The sequence below is a fragment of the Talpa occidentalis genome, unplaced genomic scaffold (genome assembly GCF_014898055.3).
Source record: "Talpa occidentalis isolate TD23 unplaced genomic scaffold, MPIMG_talOcc4v2.1 talOcc4.8, whole genome shotgun sequence".
Taxonomy (NCBI): domain Eukaryota; kingdom Metazoa; phylum Chordata; class Mammalia; order Eulipotyphla; family Talpidae; genus Talpa; species Talpa occidentalis.
The window spans coordinates 89,993,459-90,015,154 of NW_023605194.1; positions in this window are offsets into that span (position 1 = coordinate 89,993,459).

Sequence of the window (21,696 nt, forward strand, 5' to 3'; positions counted from 1 at the left end):
TATATACCATGGAATATTACTCAGCATTCAAAAAAGATAAACACATGCAATTTGCAGCAACATGGATGGCGCTGGAAGGGATCATGCTCAGCAAAATAAGCCAAAAAGAAAAAGAAAAATACCGGATGGTCTCACTCATAGCAGGAATCTAGAAAACTTAAATAAGGGACCAGGAAAGTGAATAACTATAAGAAAGTGAAAATCAAAATCAACAAAAAACTATGAATCAGAGACACTTTTTGGGGGGTGGGGGCCGGGAGGGGAGGGATTGGGGTCAGAATGGGGCATTTGCAATTGTATGGGGAATATAAAAATAAAATTTATTATTTAAAAAAAAAAGAACACTTCTCATCTAAAATAAACAAAGCATTTCAAATTCCAAATAAAAGAAGCAGGCAGGGGCCCTGGTGTTTGTTAAAATGTTCCCACTGCCCTTCCTGCAGAGGCCTCTCTTTTCATGCTAGTTTCAGCTCTGCTTGCTCCCTGCTTCCTTCCATATCAGACACTTCCAGTTTGACATCCTGGGTGTCTAGCTTCTATTTAACCTTTATTTCTAGTTTTCTGATCTTCCACTTCTATGACTATCAGCCTAGGTAGGATATAGGTATAAAGAACTTTCAAACTAAAAGTATTGAAAATAGCACTGTTATTTTTCCTCTGCACTGAACTTAATTTAAAACTCTGCTACAATAAAACAAATCTACCAGAAAGATGTCAAATGTTCCTTCTATAGAAATTGTCAAGGTTGAGATTCCAATCAACTTTTTATTGCAATGGCTTATGAATCCACTTAATTTAGATTTTGTTTTTAAATAAATTTAAGTTTCATTTTTACTATAAATTCTACATAAATCTAAAGCAAACGGCTTGTCATTCATGCTCAGACCTATAAAAACAGCTTCTTGTAAGTCCACCTAAGAGAAAAAAAAGAAATGATGAGTGTATTCTGTAACAATGGTTCCTTGTGAACTTTGTTTTCATTAGATTTTTAATAATAAAAAGGCCACTTAGTTCAGGACAGAGGGGTATAATAAATGTAGCACATTAAAACAAAATAAAACATATATTATCCAACTGTCTAATACTGAATATTATAATTTATCAAGTCAACCCAAAATAATAAACCTTACTTTGAGAAAAAAGTGAAATAAGATTGGACCTTTTCTGAAAAGAATCATGTTACTTATTGGATACCCCATACCAATACAATTTAAGGAGGAAGAAAATTTATAAAATTTCAGAATTGCAGAAATTTCTGAATATAGGCCTACCTCAAGTACATGCATTCTAGAATTAGTATATGTAATACATTGTTAAAAGAAGAGGAATTTGAGAATATATATTCACATTATTAACTTTACATTTTCTATTATATATTTGAGTCTTTCCAGTAAAAAATAAATCAGATAAGCTGACTAGTATTAACTAGACAAAAATGAAAAGAATAATAAATTTCACAAAGATGTATATCGCAGGACTTCCTTAAACTATAGTGGTGAGAGTAGACATGCTTGTCATGTACCTGATCTTAGAGAAAAAAATTTAGGTTTCTTAACATTTGGTATGTTACCAGTTGTGGGTGTGACATATATGATTGTCATTATGTTAATATGTTCCTTTTATCCCCATTTTACTAAGTTTTTAATCATAAATACTGAAACTTGTCAGCTACCTTCTCTGCCTCTATTGATATAATCACTAATTTTTATCTTATGTCGATATGGTGAATTACAATGATTGACTTGCTTGAATCATCCTTGCATCCCTGGAATAAATTCCACTTGGCTGTGAATGATCTTTTGATATATTGTTGAATTCAGTTTGCTAAGATTTTGTTAAGGTTTTTCCATCTGTGTTCATTAGGAATATTGGTCTGTAGTTTTCTTTTCTTTAATGATATCCTTGTCTGTTTTTTGGTATCAGAGTACTGTTGGTCTCATAAAATGTGGTCAGGAGCATTCCCTCCTCCTCATTTTTTTGGACTAGTTTGAAAAGAATAGGTATTAGGTATTAGTTCCTATTTGAAAGTTGGTAGAACTTGCAAAACCATCTGATCCTAGGGTTTTGTTGTTGGGAGAAACTTTGATTACTGTTTCAATGTTTTTACATGTAAATAGTCTGTTGAGGTTTTCTATTTCTTCCTAATTCAGACCTGGAAGGAGTTTCCATCTAAGAATTTGTTGATTTCCTCCAAATTTTCTAATATGTCAGCAAAAGACATTCATAGTAGTCTTTTATGGTCCTTTGTATTTCGTAGGTATATGTAGTAACTTCTTTGCTTTCCTTTCTGATTCTATTTATTAAAATTTTCTCCATTTTTTTTCTTAATGAGTCTAGCTAAAGTTTTGTCTATTTTGTTTATTTTTCAATGAATTAGTTTTTGGCTTTATTGTTCTTCTCAACTATCTTTTTGACTTACATTTCATTTATTTCTCTCTAATTTTTATTATTTCCTTTCTATTTGTATAATAGAAACTGGCTTTTGTTTCAAGAAAAAAATTAAAATGGAATCCAAGTTAAAAAGGAAGCAAAACTATTAGTATTTGCAAATCACAGGATAATGTATACAGAAAATCTTAAAGGTCCTACTATAAAAGATATTAGAAATAGTGTATAGTAAAGTGGCAGGCTACAAAATCAACATACAAAAGTCTGTTGCATATTCCATAATGAACTAGGAAAGAAATCAAGTCAACCCCACTTACATTATAAAGTATTCTATACCTAGGAATAAACCTTACAAAGGCCTACTCATTGAAAAATCGAAGATATTGTAAACAGATGTAGAAGAAGAAACAAAGAATGTAAAAATATTTCATGCTATGGATTGGAAAAATAAACATTGATCAGATGTCCATCTTACACAAAGCAATTTATAGATTCAATGCAATTCCTATCAAATCTTGAATGAGATTCTTTAAAGAAATGGAGCAAACATTATGAAAATTTATGTGTAACCACAAAATACCCCAAATAGTCAAAGGAATATCGACAAAAAATAAGAGGAATGGAAGCCCCGGACTTCAAACTATACTAGAAGTTGATAGTAATAAAAACAGAATGGTATTGTAATAGACACACAAACCAATGGAATGAACTGAGAGCCCAGAAATAAGCCCACATTTATGTGGAAAGTCAATCTATGGCAGTGAAGAGTATACAATGGAGAAAGGAGTGTCTATTCAATGAGTGGTTGGAAACTGGATCACCACTCAAACTGGATAGCCACATGCAGAAAAATGAAACTATACTACTCTCTCACACTATATACAAAAATTATCTCCAAATGTACTAAAGACTTGCATGTAAGAACATTAGCTGTATAATACATAGAAGAAAACATAAGCAAGATGTTCCATGACATTAAATTCAGGGATGTCATTTGGGACTCAACTCTAACAGCAAGAACAATAAAAGCAAAAATAAGCTAAAAAATAAACATTCTGTATAGTCCAAAAAATAAAAGTCAATCATTAAAACAAAAAGACACTCTACTGAATGGAGAAAATATTTTGCATATCATGTATCTGACTCGGGGCTAATATCAAAGATCCACGAAGAATTCAAGCAACTCAACAAAAACAAGAAAGAAAACAATCAAAAATGGACAGAAGAGCTAAATATAAGCAGACACTTCACCAAAGAAGACAAAGACATGGCTAACAGGCACATTAGAAAATATTTAATGTCACTACCATCGGTGAAATACACATCGAATCTATAAAGATAACACCTCACACCAGTGAGATGTGCCCATATTAAAAAAAAATCAGAAACAACAAATGTTAATGAGAATTTCCCTAAATTATATACTGTGTTTTATATTACCTTAAAATAGGAAGAGAGAGAGAGAGAGAGAGAGAGGAGAGGAGGAAACAGGAGGCTGGGAGGAAGGAAAGCTATATCCGAATGCAGGCTGCATGCATTGTCTGTGTTTCTGGAAATGCATATACAGTTCCTGTCTTTGGGTAGATTGGGCAGATACACATACCAGGAACATTAGTAAATAGCACCCTACAGGTTAAGATAAATGCTAAATGAGTTCAGACAAGATTACTGAGTTGCGAGGAAGAGGTTTGAAAGAGCTTTAACTGAAGTCAGATAACTCATTACCCCATTCTGTTACAAAACAGAATTTTCTAGTCTATATAAATAAAGATGAATGCAGAAAGACCTAGGTTCTAGTTGTAGTTTCACTGATGATTTTCAGACCATGCCCCCATAGCAATTTAATCATCCCAGTCCCAAACAGTATTATTTTTAGTATAATGGGAAATTCATTAATGTTATTGAAATGAATAGATAAGAGTGGGGGCAGGGTAAGGTATTGACTCAACTCCAGGAGCAAGTAAGGAGTTAGCGGAAAGGAAGACATTGTGAGTTTGAGTGGAGAAGATGAGGAAAAGAAAACGGGATTTTACATTAGTGTTAATGTAATCCCCGTACACATAACAGCCATTGGCATCCCATCCACTTAATTGACTAGTTTGTTCATTACTCTTATTGGTAATAAACATTTAGGAAAATGCTTATTGACTCCTGAATAAAACAAAGGGATAATCTAGGTAGCTTACAGTAGTTTGAGTCTTAGGTTAAATTTGAAAAAGATTTGGACTCTGGAATATTGAATCGATCCATTTCTGGGATGTTCAAATAGATCATGGAACTATTGTATTAAAGCTGTCAAAGCATTACTTAGCTTAACTGAATGTTCTAGCTATTTTCCATTGCTTTGCTGGTACCCCAAACAACAATTGTTGCTTACACAATATTCTGTACAAATTGCTGTAAAGTGTGTTTTGTTCATTGAATTACATTAGTTTTAATTGTAAGACAAATAATGCTTACATGCTATGTGTTCTTCCTGAACACATAATATGCATAATTGGATTAGATTTCTTTTCTCTCTCTCTCTCTCTCTCTCTCTCTCTCTCTCTCTCTCTATATATATATATATATATATATATATATATATATATATATATATATATTTTGTGGGACCTTCGCTGGCGGCCGGGAAACAAACCAGCGCTGCAGAGGCTGCGGGCAGCCTTGCAGCCCAGCGCTCAACCGCTGCGCCACCAGGGGAGGCCCTCTTTTGTATATTCTTATGAGAATTCTTTAGAGAGTCTAAGAATCCTGGAGAAAGAAATGTTATCATTGCAAACTCCTGCATTGGAAAGAGAGAAATTAGTTAACAGTGCAAAGTGTCAGAGAGGAAGCCCAAGACTGTGCCAATATATGGTGCAAAAATGCAGTGGGGTTTGGGTTGGTCAAGTTTCCCAAGCTAGTCTTTACATATTTGGACAAAGCTAAATTCTTTTTTCTTCTTAATTTTTCAACCCTGATGTATTTTCAGGGAAATTTGATCCATATGTTTCTAATTCATTTACTCCAACTCATCAAATGTTGTTTTGTAAGACTATTCTCCTCCCAAAGTTTTTCCAAACAGTCTTAGAAGACCTCTAAACTAGAAATGGAAATAGACACAAGTGGTACCCATTGCCAAACCTAAATTTTCTTAAACCCAGTGTGAAAAAGAAGACTAGCATCTATTTTTAAACTTGGCAAGTAATAGACACCATTTAGCTGCTGACTCAGAATGAAATAACAATTAGCTGTTATTTGTGTAAGTTGTGAATGCAAAAAAGATTTTTGTTTTCTAAAATACATGGAGAAGGATTCAATTCCTAATAACTCATAGAACAACATTGCATTTTCTTTGTCCTAGAACTTTCTCATAGTTATCATGCTGGCTTCTCTCCATAATCTTATGACATGAGGTTGAACCCTTCCCCATTGTACACTTGAGGGGAGGAGGCCCAGAGAAGTAACCTTCCTGATGTCACATAAAAGAAATCAAGTAACCTTCCTCATATCACATCAGAATATTATGGCAGAAGAGGACTTAGAGCTCATGTCACCTGGCTCTAAATTCCTGTTTCATATAATATAATGAAATAGGTATAAATATCCTTAATTTGTGAATGATGAAAGTGAACTGAATGTATCTACCCCCAATTCGTATATTTAAATCCTCATGGTATTAGGGTATGTGACCTTTGGGGTGATTAGTTTATGAGGGTGCTGCTTTTATGAATAGGATTAGTGCCCTTATAACAGGGATCCTAAAAACTCTCCTTTCTTCTACCACAGTGAGGCCGTAGCTAGATGGCAATCATCTTATGAAACAGGAAGGCTCTCACTGGACAGAAAACCTCCTGCTGTCTTGATCTTGAGCTACTCAGCCTCTGGGAAGGTAAGGAATAAGTATGTTTTCTGTAGGTTACCCCATTTGTGGCATTCTGTTATAGCAGCCAGAACTACAAATAGTGAAATATGGGGATATTACAAAATTAGCCAAATATATTCTGGTTAGTAAGTAGTAGCAGTAGAATTAAACCCTGGTGTGTTTATTACTAAAATCCAAGCTTTTTACAACAATTCAATTTTGAAGCTATCATTCTTATGTCTCTAAAATTAGTTAGTGGAGTGCATAGAACTCTTGATGGAGTTGACTTGGATCCTTGATGAAAGGAGACATCACAGGATTTTGTTGATGTAACAAATGTGCCAAGAACTTACGTGCCTTTGTTTCTTCTGCTAAGGAGGGTTGTGTTCCAGTATCTTCTCCTTTGGAAAACCTATCAGGATATCATTACTTCTGGACTTCACTTTTCTCTCTTGTGTGTCCCTACTCTATGTTGAAACTCTTCTGTAGTTGGTGTGCTTCTGTCTCTATCACTAGGATATAAGCTTTCTGTTAACAAGAAACCTGCTTATTGGTAACTGAATATCTAGGGGCAGAACAATTCCAGACACATGGAAATATTCAATGGATGTTTATTGACAAAGGTACAAGTAGATGCGTAAATGAGTAAATTAATGAATTATTGTTATGTCAAGGGAGGGGAATCCTCATTTAAGTGGCAAGCTGGGTTTTTAGTATTTAATGCAGTTTATTCTAAAATTCTGTGTTGCAGCACAAATAACTCAATGACTTAGCTGAGTTCAAAGCATGATTAGGAATATCAATGTGTAATTTGAAACCACAAGTTAGTAAGAATACAATACAAATTACTTTATTTCTCTTCAAAGTTACTGTTTCCAATTATATTCCGTATAAATTCAGGTGTTTTTCCTCAGATCAGTTCAAATGAAAGCTAAAGTTGATGTGTGTGAATATGCCCCATAACATTTTTATTTGTAAATGAAAAATGGAATGGGATAAGGAATATGGTGTTTTTATGAAGCAGACCATGATTACGTCACTTAAAAAAAGATTTATTTATGCATGCAAGAACTGGGGTACAGGCCAGAGGTGTGGGGAGTGAGAGGATTCACTGAGACAGAGTGGGGAACAGAACAGGCAGATCTACTGAAACACACTGCTGAGGAGCGGGCGAGACAAGAGAAGTCTGGTGTGCCATGTAGGTATCTCCCTGGCTGGCCGGGAATCGAACTTGTGCTGCAAATTCTGAGGATAGCTTCACAGTGCTGTGCTTAACACCTTGCACCACCAGGGAGGCCATGATTACATCATTTTTATAGTTACTTTAATAAGTAATTCAGCAGCACTGAGCCTTATCATGCCAGTTATTTAGGACTGGTTACATGAGCCACTGGGTATGAATGGGATGGGATAGCATAATTGACTCAGGATGCTCTAAAATTATGCAGACATAAGTTGATCTAAGTGGTAACTGAAAATAGAGCTGAAAAAGAAATAAAATATAAGAAATAAACTAATAAAATATTTTGTGACTTTCTATTAATATAAGTATGCAATTTGATGAAGAAAATTGGACTTGAAGATTAGATCCATATATCAAACTTATGAAAGTTGTACATATATGGGAAATATTTTGGGTTTGGGTAAAAGGCAGATGTTTTACAGGAGAACCAGTGGTGAAAATATGGGAAACAGGGATTTGGAAGAAAAATAGAGTGGGAGTTTTTAAAAGCTTGCTATAAAATGTGTTTTCTCTTATTGACTGTTCTATGCCTTTTGCATTATCACCAGTAAGTGGAGTATTAGCTGTCTGATGTGGGCTATGATTAGGGAGTCTCTGGCAAGGTGTTCTGGGGAAGGAAAAAAATGTCTTCACAGGGATAGCCACCATAATAATAATGATAAATACTTTGAGTCTGATTCAACTATTCAGAAGATAATTACTTGGAACCTATTTTGTGCTAAAGACTATATTAGATACTAGAATATGAAAATTATTTGAATTAAAACTTATTTGAGTTTCTGTGAACTCAAGTACAGCTTAATAGGTTTTTTTTAATACAAAATATTATGTAAGCACAGTTTAAAAAGAACACACACACATGCAAAATTTCTTCATTATGACTAGGCCAGAATGTTTTACAAATGAGTAGTCATTTATGCCAAAAGAGTAATTTCACTGAAAAAAGAAAAGGAAAATTCATCCTAGGTATGGAAGAAAAATTGGTCAACAGCCTTGAGTCATAAAATAGTTAGGTGTTAGGGAAGAGCAGTCTCTTCCAAGAAAAACTTGGTCAGTGGACTGGGGTCATGAAAATAGGTAGGTGTTAGAGAGGATCAAACAATCCTACATCATTAGAATATTAGGGTAGAAAAGAAACAAGAACAGCAGGAGGAGAGTCTGATGGTTATGACAACCTGGTAAATTGGTAGGAAAATTTATTATTCTCATTTAGCTGTGAAGAGAAACCCAGACTTGAGTAGATTGCTTAAACCACAATGTACTCTTTCCCCTTCCAATGCTGTTTTCACTACACTAATCTCTTTAAAACTGTGTTCAAAGGAACTTCAGCATTTCATGATGCAGTTTAAGGTGGTTCAAAGGCAGGTAAAAGGGAAGCTGAATTAATAATCATGAAAACTTCATGTGAGTTTTTTAAAATAAGTGCATATTATACTAGATATTTTTAAAAACTCTTTTCTACTGCATAAAGTTGAGAAACATGGCACTATATCAATCATTCTCAAGTCAAGCTTGGTTTTTCATAATTAGATTATGAGATGATTAATAGTCATAAGTAATGTTATTATAGACTACAAGAGGACAAGAAAAAGCTATCCCAGGCTAGGTTACACGAGAAAGGCTGACTCATTTGGAGAATGAGAAATCATTTGGTAAACAGACCTACCTAGAGGCATTCTATGTGAGAATAACCAGGCTTGACAGTGAACTGCAGGGTCTGTGTAGATGTCCAGGATCTAGGATCGATGCCAAATAATCTATCCTGACATTTTTCTTTCTGTGATTAAAACATTTTCCCTAGTATAAATATTTCCTTTAAAAACTTCCTTTTTGTGTGTCTAAGAAAAGTCTGAATCTTGAGTTAATGGGTGGGCAGTGAAAAGAGAAGTCCCACTTTGGAACAAGAGGAAGGTAGTAACTGACCAGTTTGAGATCCGGACAGCCAGGGTCACAGCATGGGGCCTGGACATGTGGTCTTCTACATCTCTGTCAAATATGCTGCTAAGACTGCCACATAGAGCTAACAGGTTGCACCCTGCACAGTTCCTGGTTTGCATAGACCATGATGTGAATGCAAAGTCTTACAGCTGGGTGAGGTGAATACTCCTTTATTGTAGGCAGAATAATTATCCCTGTGTTGAGTCCCTAGAACCTGTTATATAGCAAATTAAAGTTGCAGATAGATTTAAGGTTACTAATTGGCCCTAACACAGGGAGATTAAGCTGGATTATCCAGGTGGGCTTGATCTCATCATGTGAGCTCTTAAAAGTATAATGGGAGGCTGGAAGTTGGTCAGAAATTGAAGCATATGTAGGAGGGGAGATTTGAAATGTGAGAGGGACATGACCTGACATTGCTAAAGTAAAGGGCAATAGACCGAGGAATGTAAATAACCTCCAGCACCAGACCAGCCCTGAGTTTACAGCCAGCAAGGCAGTCTGGATCTCAACCCTACAAGAGTAGTGTAGTGAACTCTGCCAGTAGCCCAAATGAGCAGGAAGTGAATTCTCCCCTAGAATTGCCCATGGGTCACGGTCCTTTGACCTGGCTCACTTTTCTGGCAGAAAGCCAGTTAATATATTAACTAATCGAGTCTTTTCCTTTAGATAGTTCAATTGCAGACTTTTGGTCTCAAAATTAAATGGCTTTTAGTTACAAAAGAATAAACTCTTTCCAAATTCTTCCAATAACAGAAGGTAATCTTTGCACTGTCACTAACATGCTCCATGACAAAAATGCCTTGTTTCCCCTAGAAAGAATGGCTGCCATGGAAAAATGGTAAATGCCAAATAAAATTCCACCTTTTGGAGAAATTATCATGAAGGTGATTCTTTCAATGACTGTTACCCAGCAAACTACCCCCAACCATAAAGGTAAAATCATAGTCTATTAACTCTCATAATTCTGTGCATCAGGAATGGCTCATCTCTGCTTCATGTGATGTCTCTGCTGAGACTGCAACATCCAAGATAGTTTCTTCACTCATATATGTGGCAACACCACCAGGTGGTTAAAGAGCTGATAGCCAGTCAAGAAAACTTTCTGGGGTTGGATGTCCAGGGTTCAGGCTCTTGCTGTTGGCTGGGTTCCTTGAGGGTCATCAAGGCAGCCTCTTCCTCATCCCACTAGATCCCTCTCTCCTTTTCCCCTCCCTGATCTTTCTATGCTGGGACTTCAGCAGTGAGTTACCCTGATGGTTTGAATAACAACTGGGCTCCAGGCAGAAGCTGCCAATTTTTCTTACTGGTACATTATTCCTCCTGCCTTTGAGTCTTTCCCTTAAGAAATGTTCAATCTTAACAAAATCTTTTTTCTATATTAGTCAATAGGGCTATAGACACCAGTGAAGTAACCATCAAAATTCTGTATAATCTTGCATTAACTAATAAGGAATTAGAATCCTGTGTTGCTATCTCTCAGTAGACCCTCATGTCTGTGAGACTCCAACATGAGAGCAAGTATAAGTTGAAATTCAAGTAAAAGGTGTTTCATGGCCTTCCTCACTGCTGAGGTAATTGTCCTCTCAAATGTGCCCCATCAATTCCTTGAATTGTGACTGTATGCTGACTTGTATACCTACTTTGACAGTTGTCAGCTTGGACGATTCAATTGTTGGCCCCAGTATCTAATCCATTCCTGTGTTCTGTCCTTTGGTATATAACCTTAGAGTTTTTCTCACTAAAAGAAGAATGTAATTTCCCAGTCCTTGACTTTGGGTCCACCCAATTGGCTTGATTTTGTCAATGAATATGGGCAGAATGACAGTTGCCAGTTCTGAGAGCAGATCTTCAGTGACCCTGTGTGTTTCCGTTTGTCGCTCTTGATGTCTCTGCCATTGTCTTAAGAGAAACATGTCCCAGTTGGGCCACCAGTACAAAGATGATGAGAAACATACAGAGTAGACCTAGAGGCAACCTGAAAATTGGAGCCATGCCTAGTAGAGGCCAGCTTAGATCAGATGACCCCTGGCTGATAGCAGTTCTGTGAACGAGAAATACTGATTGTTGTTTAAAGACACTTAATTTAGAATGGCTTATTAGGCAGTAATATTTTGGTGGTAACTGGCTAATACATATGAATAGGCTGTCACAAGAGGAATATTTTCCCATGACTTCAAGAAATGGTACTCACTATGAAATTTGGAACTCATTGCCAAAGAAATCCAACCATATAGACAGTGCTGAGATTTCCATGTTACCAAGTGATCTCTAAATTCAGCCAGACTAAGTGAATTCATGGATTTATGGTATCCTTGAAAGGGACAAATTGCAAATCAAGAGAGAGAATAATTCTTAATGACTGTGCTGATGTATACTTTTAGTTGATGTATACTATTATAAAGCTGAGAAGCTTTTATAATAGCAGTAAAACTAGTGTAATTTCTACAATTGCTAATATGTAACTTTGAACAGCTTTGGAGACCAAGAGGTAGAAGCAGACATTGTACATTATAAAAACAATGCCTGTTGGGCCTCCCCGGTGGTGCAGCGGTTGAGCGCTGGCTTGCGAAGCTACCCGCAGCCTCTGCAGCACCAGTTTGATCCACAGCTGCTCCCTGGCCACCAGAGGAGGGTCCCTCATGGTGCTCAGACCTCTCCTGCCACCCGCTGCTCCCCTCAGCAGTGTACTTCGGTCCTTCTGCCTGCTCTGCTCCCTGCCTGGCTCTGGTGTATTCTCTCACCCTCCCGTGCTTCTAACTGTACCCAGTGCTTGTATAAATAAATAAATAAATCTTTAAAAAAAAAAAAAAACAATGCCTGTTGTCTTAAAAACTAGAAAGAGCCTTGGACCTGCATATGGACGGTGGTAACAGATACTAATGCAAAGAATGGATAGACAGAAGAGTTACAGAACACCCAGAAAATCAGTGGCCAATGACAACAACCTCCCTTCCCCTCAAATGATGAGTAAATGAAATAATTTTGTTTTGTAGAAAAGCATTTCATTGAATGTATGTAGGTGTAGGTGTTCATGGATGCCTTATTGTTAGTTTGGCCTATGACTTAATGGCACACTAGTTGATACTTATAACACATCATTTAAAAGCATCCCTACTATATGAAAGACAAAGTCAAAGAGAGGTTGAAATATAACTTAGGATCAACACAGCAGCCATGAAGAGTTCACAGTCTGAGTTAAACTTTTGCACTAGAAATAATTAGCATTTAGACAATTGATATGAAAATCAGTTTCATTCCTTTTTTGTTTTGTTTCCAGAAATTGGGTCTCTGTTCAGATTTAAAATATTTTGTGTTGGTGTAGCAGCATTAAATATATTGTCTGCTGTATCTCACCCTTACTCTATAGGTTATGTCAACATGAAATTCCTGAAAGTAATGTCAATGAAACATGAAATTAATTTTGTGTGGCTTACTGGCTTTTGCCAAAACAGCAGTCATGTCTTTAAAGTGGTTACTTAAAATGCAGCTATGTTCTGTCTATGGAAAGTTTAATTTTTCTCTGAGGACTTGATTCTTTATTATTCCTCCTCACACAACTGAAGGATATCAAAACTCACATGCTTTCATGGCATTTTGTGCCAGAGAGATCTGTAAGTCCATTCCCAAGTGGGGGCCTACAGTAAATTTTAACATTTATCTGCTGGCCTCTGCTATATAAATGGCAACTTAATGCTTTTTATGAAGAGAGAAAGAAGGTCAAAAGATACAGTAATAAATCAGAGGGTGTGATAGCGAAGAGGAGATTACCGGAAAGCTTTGGGGGGAGACAGTTAGCTTACATGAACACCACAAGACCTATCATTTCCTGTAGCACTCGAAACCTTTGAAGCTCAAGTTCTTATTATAAGCCATCATAGACTGACTAAGGGGTGGGGGGGACTGGAGATTGAATTTCCCTTTGACACCAACCCCTTCTTCTTACTCTCATTAAGCGTTATCAGAGTTGGTTGGGAAAAAATGGGTGGCATGCAAGCTTAGCAATGAAGGTTGACTCAACATTCCAGAGAAGACCAAGGCATGTCCTTAGGGAAATATAGAATAAAAAGGCAAAATGAAAGTGACTGCTTAGAATACTTTATCTACTCAAAAGAAAAGGATTTTAATTAATTCACCATTTGTCCCCATTTACAATTTTTTACATAAATGTTTGATTAATGACATCACACTTGAGCCCATAAGGGAATATTTAAACCAGAATGAAGAGGTTTCCCAGAAATCCTTCTCGGTAAGATGTGCATTGCCATTGCTACATGCTTGACAAAGTCAAATCATGATGGTGACATATTTTATGATCATGAATCAAGGGAGTATTTATTGAGGACATAGCATGAATCAGGTATTATGCTAGTACCTTTAATAGCATTATTTTATCTATTTATACCTTTATGTGTATCTCTTCTAAGGACAGTCCTCATTTAAATACATTTGTGTGTGTGTGTATATATATATATATATTTTTTTTTTTTTAAGAAACTCTCTGCGATTACAGCTGCTAAGTGTGGATTTGGGATCAGTATCTAGATTTCCTTACTCTAATTATAGGTTGTTGTGATGGGCAGATCAAGAAGCCAAGAGTGACTGAGAAATGTGGAATCATAGAAAGGCAGAAGGAATGAAGGGCAGGAGAACAAAGGAACATTTACACTAATAAATATACCAGGTAACTTCTGCCTTCTTCCAAGAAAGATTTAAGGTGGCATATGAAAATATACTTAGCATAAAAAATAAATATATTAACCATACACTCACATCAGTAAGAAAGAAATAAATTAAATATAAAGATAAAAGAGAAGGTGCTTATTGATGAATAAAATACATAATAGAAATGGTTTTTCAACTCTGATCATTCCCAGGTATTCAAATTTGGGATGGTGGTAAAAAGGCAATAATCAACAAAGGATATATTTGGTGTTGGCAAATGACAGCATTAGCACCAGCAGTCCATGTGGGTTGCAATTTTGATTTTGATTCAGGTTTCTTAATGTGGCTTATTTCCATAGGAAATGTGTCTCAAGTTCTGACATATATATATATATATATATATATATATATACACACACACACACATATATGTATGTATGTATGACATGTATATATATGTCTTCACTTGAGAACATATATATTATATATATACTATCATATCATAAAAGGTGTTTGGAGATGTGTATTATGTTCTGAAGGATGACCTTCCTAGGGAAGAGAAAAAAAGAAACCAGAAGTGTTTATAAGGAGAAAATGGCAATTCTTCTGGCCTGGAATCAAGGGATGAGGAAAATGGTGGGCATAAACAGAAAAGAATGCTATGACAGCTTGGAATCCAAATGTGAAAGGATGAGGTCCAGATCGAAGAACTATCATCAACTAGAAAGGAAACCTTTCATCAGAGAGAGAGAGCAGCTAGGGAGCTGGAAAAAAAAGCTTAGAGAAATTTCCCAAGCAGACAGAATGTACCTACAAAAGACTGACTGAATCAGAGAAACGTATGTGAGGGAGAAACCAAAAGTATTGCCAGGCCAGATGTTAAGAACTGGAGTTAATACAGGAAGGAAGCCAATAGCCAGAATTATGTTTCCTTACTTGTCCACGGAAGTATGCAGCAAGACTCAAGCTGGTCTGGGTAGAAAAATAAAGACAGATATATGGGCAAAACATGTAATGCATAAGCAAGACCTTTAAAATATTTCTGTACCTATAGAGATAGAATGGAGGAAATATAGGATAGAGTTCAATGATGACAGTCTTAGATTAAAAACAATTTTTCCTACCTCTAAGGAAATGGATATGAGGTAATCAAGAATGGAAGACCTCCTTTATTTGGGAGTTCCAGACTCATTTGTCACACCATGGCTATTGAAATTGTCAGCTGATTTAAAACTATTGTCAATACCTTAGCCCCCTCTGACCTCCCTATATACCATATTGATTCTTGATGGCCAGAGTTTTTCCCCAAATTGCATGAGCCTCACCATCCCTTCCCAACTTCCATGAGCTCATAGTAAGACCACACCACGAGATCTCCAGAACCTCAATTGCCTCACCATTTCAAATCCTCCTTGTCTCAGCTTGCCTACTAAGTGTTCCTCAATTCATTGCAGCCAGCATTAACTACTGGTAATAGTGAGCTGTGCACCATCAATTGCTTTCTCTAACTCCTGCAGGAGTTAATACCTTTACCCCTCAACCATAACCCCCATTCCAGCTAGGATTGGGGAGAGCAAGCTATGCCAGGTGAGAAGGTAAGACCAGCTAATGGGTGGCATGTCAACAAAGGTGTTTGATTATTAAAAACTCATGCTTTTATTTACAATGCATTCTTGACTGGGGACTTCTTAGCATTTTACACTTTTTGCTTTTGGTTCATTTTTGACATGTTCTGTGCTGATCCTCATTTTTCCCTGCCCCATGTGGCTGCTGCAACCTCACGGGGAAGTTTTGTGGTATCCAGGGGAAAGCAGACTTGGAGAGGAAGACAGGTGAGGCCAAGGGGCTCTTTTCCCTTGATACAATTTGAAAGGCATTCTTTTGCTTCTTCTCACTGTGAAAGTAGTAAAACCTTGAGGACCTAGACCAAAGGGAAGCCGCCAATGAAGCTCCATAATCCCGCTTTGAATCTAATAGGCAAATAGAATGTTCTAGTTAACAAAGGGCCTTAGGCCACTGACTTGAGTCAAGAATCCTGGAAAGAAGTTGGAGAGTGATTTTACAGTAATAACCATACTGGGATTACAATAGGCAATTGATAAAGAATTTGAATATTTGAATATCAGTCACCTCCTACTTTCTTCTGGGAGCATGATTAATAAATTAGCAATCCCTGCCAGAATTGACATTTTAGCTGGGAAATTTTTACTTCAACCCAGAGAAACAATCTACACGCCTATTTCTTCACTCTTTCACAGAGGTCTTTTTATTTCAACACCTCATCCTTTATCCCATCCTCCCAACTAATAAAGCAAAACAAAACAAAAATTCCAAAGTAGGGATTTCAGTTCAGTAAAATTAAGATTTGGGAGTGAAGAAAGCCTTTGAACACCCAAATTACCTCTTTTTTTTTTTTTTTTTTTTTTGCTTCTTACTATACCTATCAAAAAATAACAATCCGGGGTGGACATACCTATAGGGTTGAATCACTTCTTTTCCCCAAATTCTACAATCCCACATTCAGAGATGGTGATCAGCAGCTCTGGGCACCACCACCTCTGCTAAAACTGAGTGGATTAACAATTCCTGCTAAGTGAGTGGAGGAGATAGCTGATTTAATTCATTCCAAATTAATTCCAAATTAAATCAGAATTCATTCTGTTTCTCATAGGGGAAGGTGAGGTGAGAAGCAAAGTGATGAAGGAAAGAATATGTATGTGGTTGCTTAATTGACTTGTCCTCATTTGTAAGCTACAACCCATTGTTTTTATTCTTTTCATATGTTGAACTCTTAGAGCTCCTCAAAGGACCACTGCCTGGTAAGTCCAAAACCCTGAAGCTAGTCATTGCTATTTCCATTACTATGAAGCCTGCTATAATGGCCTTCATGAGTCAAGAGAAATGGTGCTATTTTTCTTAGCGTGGAAATCTTGAAAATATCGAGGAGGTAGTTTAGACAATGTCTCAAAACTTCTTTTTCTGGATCGATGACTTAACAATGTTGCAAAGAGCAAAAAAGGGGGGCTTGGACTAGAGGGTGAGGGAATCTATATGACAAATCTTGTAGTACAAGTGTTTGTGGTTAACCGAGAAACACATTATGAGTCAAGTCTTTGGAAAGAGGTGAGTAATTAAAGACAAATGCTATGACATAATCATTTACACACAGCAGAAAGATTTTAGATTAAATCTGGCCTGACCCACTGCTCGGCAAGTGTTATCATGGATTCTTGAGAAATATTCATTTATTTACTTTCTAATTTGGCCCATATGTTTTATTGAAAACAAAAAAAAATGTATTTCCCATAGGAAACAGCTGGAGTCCAGTGATGGTTAATAAGTTTGGTGTATTTGAAAATAGATCTCACCTGTGCACCAACCACGCACATGAATAGCACGTCAGCCTGAAAACACCTCATTTGAAGAAAATCAAGGTGCTTTACTGTAAAGTGCTTTTGCTGCAATGAAATCTTTCCCATTTAGGGAATTTATTATATCTACATTTTGATAACTCAGTGAAGTGTTAGTTAAATCAAGATTTTGGTACAATAAAAATCATATGTGCTGATTTTTTGCAGCTCTTCAACCTGTCCCCTACACACACACACACACACACACACACACACACACACACCCCTTTTGAGGTCATCCTGTGTTTCACCATTTATACCAGCCTGATGTTGAAAGCAAGTTTCTGGAGGAGAAGGAAGGTTCTAGTTTCCCTCCTCTTAACCCAAACCCTGTAATATAAAACATGCTATGTAACTCCAGGAGATGGCTTCGTGGTTTTCCAAATGCTATTAAATTTTAGCTGCTGCCTTTATTAAATGCAGTAAACATTTAAGGGGGAGGGAGGAGCAGTGAAGAGAGGGCCTGAATCTTCACCTTTTGTTCCTTCTTATTCCAATAGGTGTAGAATTGGTAAGATCAGACAGATTTTCTGCAGAACGAAACAACTGTAGAATCTGTTTGATGAGTTGACCCAGTTATCAGCTTCTCAGAACATTCCATCAAAATGCTGTAGGTTTGTCCTAGGGATGTAGTGACACCCTCATTCCTCCTAGAGATAGAAGTCTAGACTTCAGAGCCTCTAACCCACAACTTACAGAAGAGGGCAGAATATTAGCAATTAGCATTTACTTCCCTTACAGGATGATTATTTCCAAGTAACATTTCCAGTATATTTTTATATGCTGTGTTCTTGCAGGCTAAAGAATGATTGTGTATTCCTGGAGAAGCACACTTATAGAGTTGCTGGTGAGGAGTGTGGTCTCACAGACCAGTGTTCTTGGGAGTTCTGATGATTTGTCATGATCTGACCAATGTTAGAATGCTGAGCAAGTTTACATCACGGCCTTTTAAAAATTGTTGTGTGAACGTATGTGGGTGTGTGCTTGTGTGTGTACATGCCTGTGTTGAAGGCAAATTTCCAAAAACATTGTTATGGGGGAGAGTGAAAAACAGCTGAAGGAATCTGTTGTACTTTTCTCTAGGGTTCTTAGTGTTGATTTTGCCTTTGTTCTCATGTTTTCTAAATCACCTGGGTTATTAGTGAGGCTTATATCATGCATTGTTGAGCAAGTGCCAGTCCTGTGAGAACCACAGTTGTCCCTGTTCAAGGTCACAGTGGAGAACTCAGGAGAGGTGGGATTTCATTATACCATGAGTTACAGGCAGGGCATCTGCCTCTGCAACAATCACCAGCCTCATGCGGCACATCAAATGGAAGAGGCTGCACCATTACCTACCTGTCTGGGGCCTCCGTCCCTCAGTCCATTGCTTTTTCCAACTCCACCTACTTGGTAGAAACAAATAAGGCTTCTGGAGAGGCCATTCAAGGCAGTATAGGGGCCTGAGACCGCCCCTCACCTCTCTTATTTTCCTTCTTCTCTCTAGGTCTTGATTTGTTTTAACTTTCTCTCTTGTTCATATCTTCTTTTTTTTAAAAAAAAACATACTGAGGGCCTCCCTCTTGGTGCAGCAGGTTGAGCACAGCACTGTGAAGCTGTCCGCAGCCTCTGCAGCAGAAGTTCGATCCCCAGCTGGCCAGGGAGCAACCCACATGGTGCAGTAGACCTCTCCTGTCTCGCCCCCTGCTCCCCTCAGCAGTGTATTTCAGTCAGTCTGCCTGTTCTGTTCCCCCCTGCACAGTCTCTGGCGAATCCTCTCACCCACCCATCCCCCACACCTCTTGCCTGTACCCCAGTTCTTGAATGCATAATTAAATAAATATTAAAAAAAATACTGAGGTAATATTGGTATACACTCTGTATGCCATTGAAAGACCTAGGATCTTGCCCTTCAGGTGTGTTACCTCGCCATACCTACCACCAGTGCACCCATAGTCCTCACCCCAGTCCATTGGTCCCCTCCCACACTCTACTCTCCACCTTTGCCTTCCCCCTCTGGGAGCCTCAATTCTACAGTCAGATTTCTAGGGTTTGTTATGGGTTTAGTTTTGACTGGCCCTTTGATTTTTCTCTGCATTCTGTATATAAGTGAAATCATTCACTGTTCTATTTTGTGTTGTTTTTTTCAGTGCCTCTGCAACTTCAGGACTGGACTAAACTTAATCCCTGTGTTTTTCATCTGAACCTTTGACATTGTACTTGGTGACTGTCCTAAATGTTGAGTTCCTCAGAAGAGAACAGTCAGCCACTTCCTATGGCGTTCCATCTGTTTATACATGAAGCAGTCAAGCTAGGTCTTGGATTGTTTGGCTAAATAGTTATGCTTGGTTATAGGAATTAATGAATAAAACAAGGTCTGGATTTCACAAGTATCTTTGAACTTCAAGTCTTGCATTTCACACTAGGAAGCCAATTTCACGCAGAACTTTCCTATTTTAACACCTACGATCAAAGGAAGAGGCATGACTTCAACAAATTAGCATTTAGCATGTGGCATTAAAATCTTAAACTGAGACTAACCTCAGATTTTCTTTTTTTCCCTTGATACAGTATGTATGAAATTTGATTTTTATTTTGAACATACCACTCGTGCTCATAAAAGATCCAAAATAACAGAGTTCTGAAAATTTGGGACAGAAAACAGGCTAATGGAGGAAGAGAAAAATAACATATAGGAGGCTGAAAGCACCAGATTTGCTTTTTCTCAGAATTTCAATTTCAGTTTGGAGAAGAACTTTGAGCTATATCATCTCAGAAGTTTCAAGTAAACAAGTCTCACTGTTTTGCTTGACTTTTGGAAAAATATTTGAATGTATGAAAGGCAGAAAAATAATTCCCAAGTAAGGAAAAGTACATTCCCTTTTATGTTCTAATGTTACCTGATTCCAGAATCATTGCCTGAAGTGTTAATCACTCACTAAGTTATTCCCCTCATTGTCTTTCTCATTGTTTTCAACAATGACTTTGATTTTGCCTATGATAAACCTTTGTTGATCTATTCAGGCCAGTCTATCCCTCACACATATCATTAGAGCCCCTACTCCCTTTTAAATGCACTTGAATAAATTTGTCATCTAAGCAAAAGCGAGAACTAGATGCAGGCCTGGGTTCCAGACTTGTGTGTTTAAATGTATAAAATATTACAAGTCGCTCCTGTTGTCTCAGGGCTGTATGAGGTTTCCAGTGGGATAAATAACAGTGTGGGTAAACTTGGCCATGATGTGCAAGGGGAGTCATCCTACAAAGTGATTCTAACCCTCAATGCTAAAGTGAGGAACACAGGAAAATGTCTTCTTCAAAAGTATTTCTAGACATTTCTCCTTGATCATCCATAAAACACAACTTGGGGGGGTGCTGAATACATTGAACTGTTTCTTTTATGCTTCCAGATTCTGTCCAATTTTATCCAAGGCATTGAAGCTCCAGTTTGGCAAACCACGAACCTTCTAGATTCCCAAATTACAAATAGTTTGAGAATCACTGCTTTGGTCAGGGGTGTATTCCAGTGACTGCTGACATTCTTTCAGGCTCACCTCACATTACAATTTTCTTTTCCTCCCCCCTTCCTCATATCTTTAAATGAATGCTAACTTTTACAACCCTTCCATGCCTGAAACTCCAAGGAGAATCAATCTCCTGAACTTCATTGAGTGTGTCTGTCTTATGTGCTCACTACCTTGCAATTTTGATGTGACCTCTGACATTTTGAGTTCCTAAAGCCAATGACCCACATGCAAAAAAAATAAATAAATAAAAAGTAAGAGCTTGCCATTTGCCTGGGTGATTGATCTTAATGACTCAGGAGACCCAGATCTCCACTGTCCCAGTGCTGACTGGACACATATAAGTAGGTGTTAGAAGGTCTCAGGGCCCCTTTTCTTGCTCTCATAGTCAATAGCAAAGTTAAATTGACAATGAAAGCAATCAAAAGAAGATAGCATCAGTGCTACCTTACAGGTAAAGAACCAAATTAACCAAGGAGCTGGGGGAAGAGAAAGCACAGAATGGGGAGTGGAGGGGAAAAATTATAAACTTTGACTGTGGCCTCATAAGGCTATAGCCTTCAGAAGCCAGGCTACAGCAGCCATGTGTGTTTTCTTCCTGCCTTTTTGTGTTGTATGTATACATGCTGGCTATTTTCTTTCCCCTGCATCTTAGGTTTTCAAAGTTTATTGTTGAGGTTACTGAGTATTCTGGCAGGGCTGTGA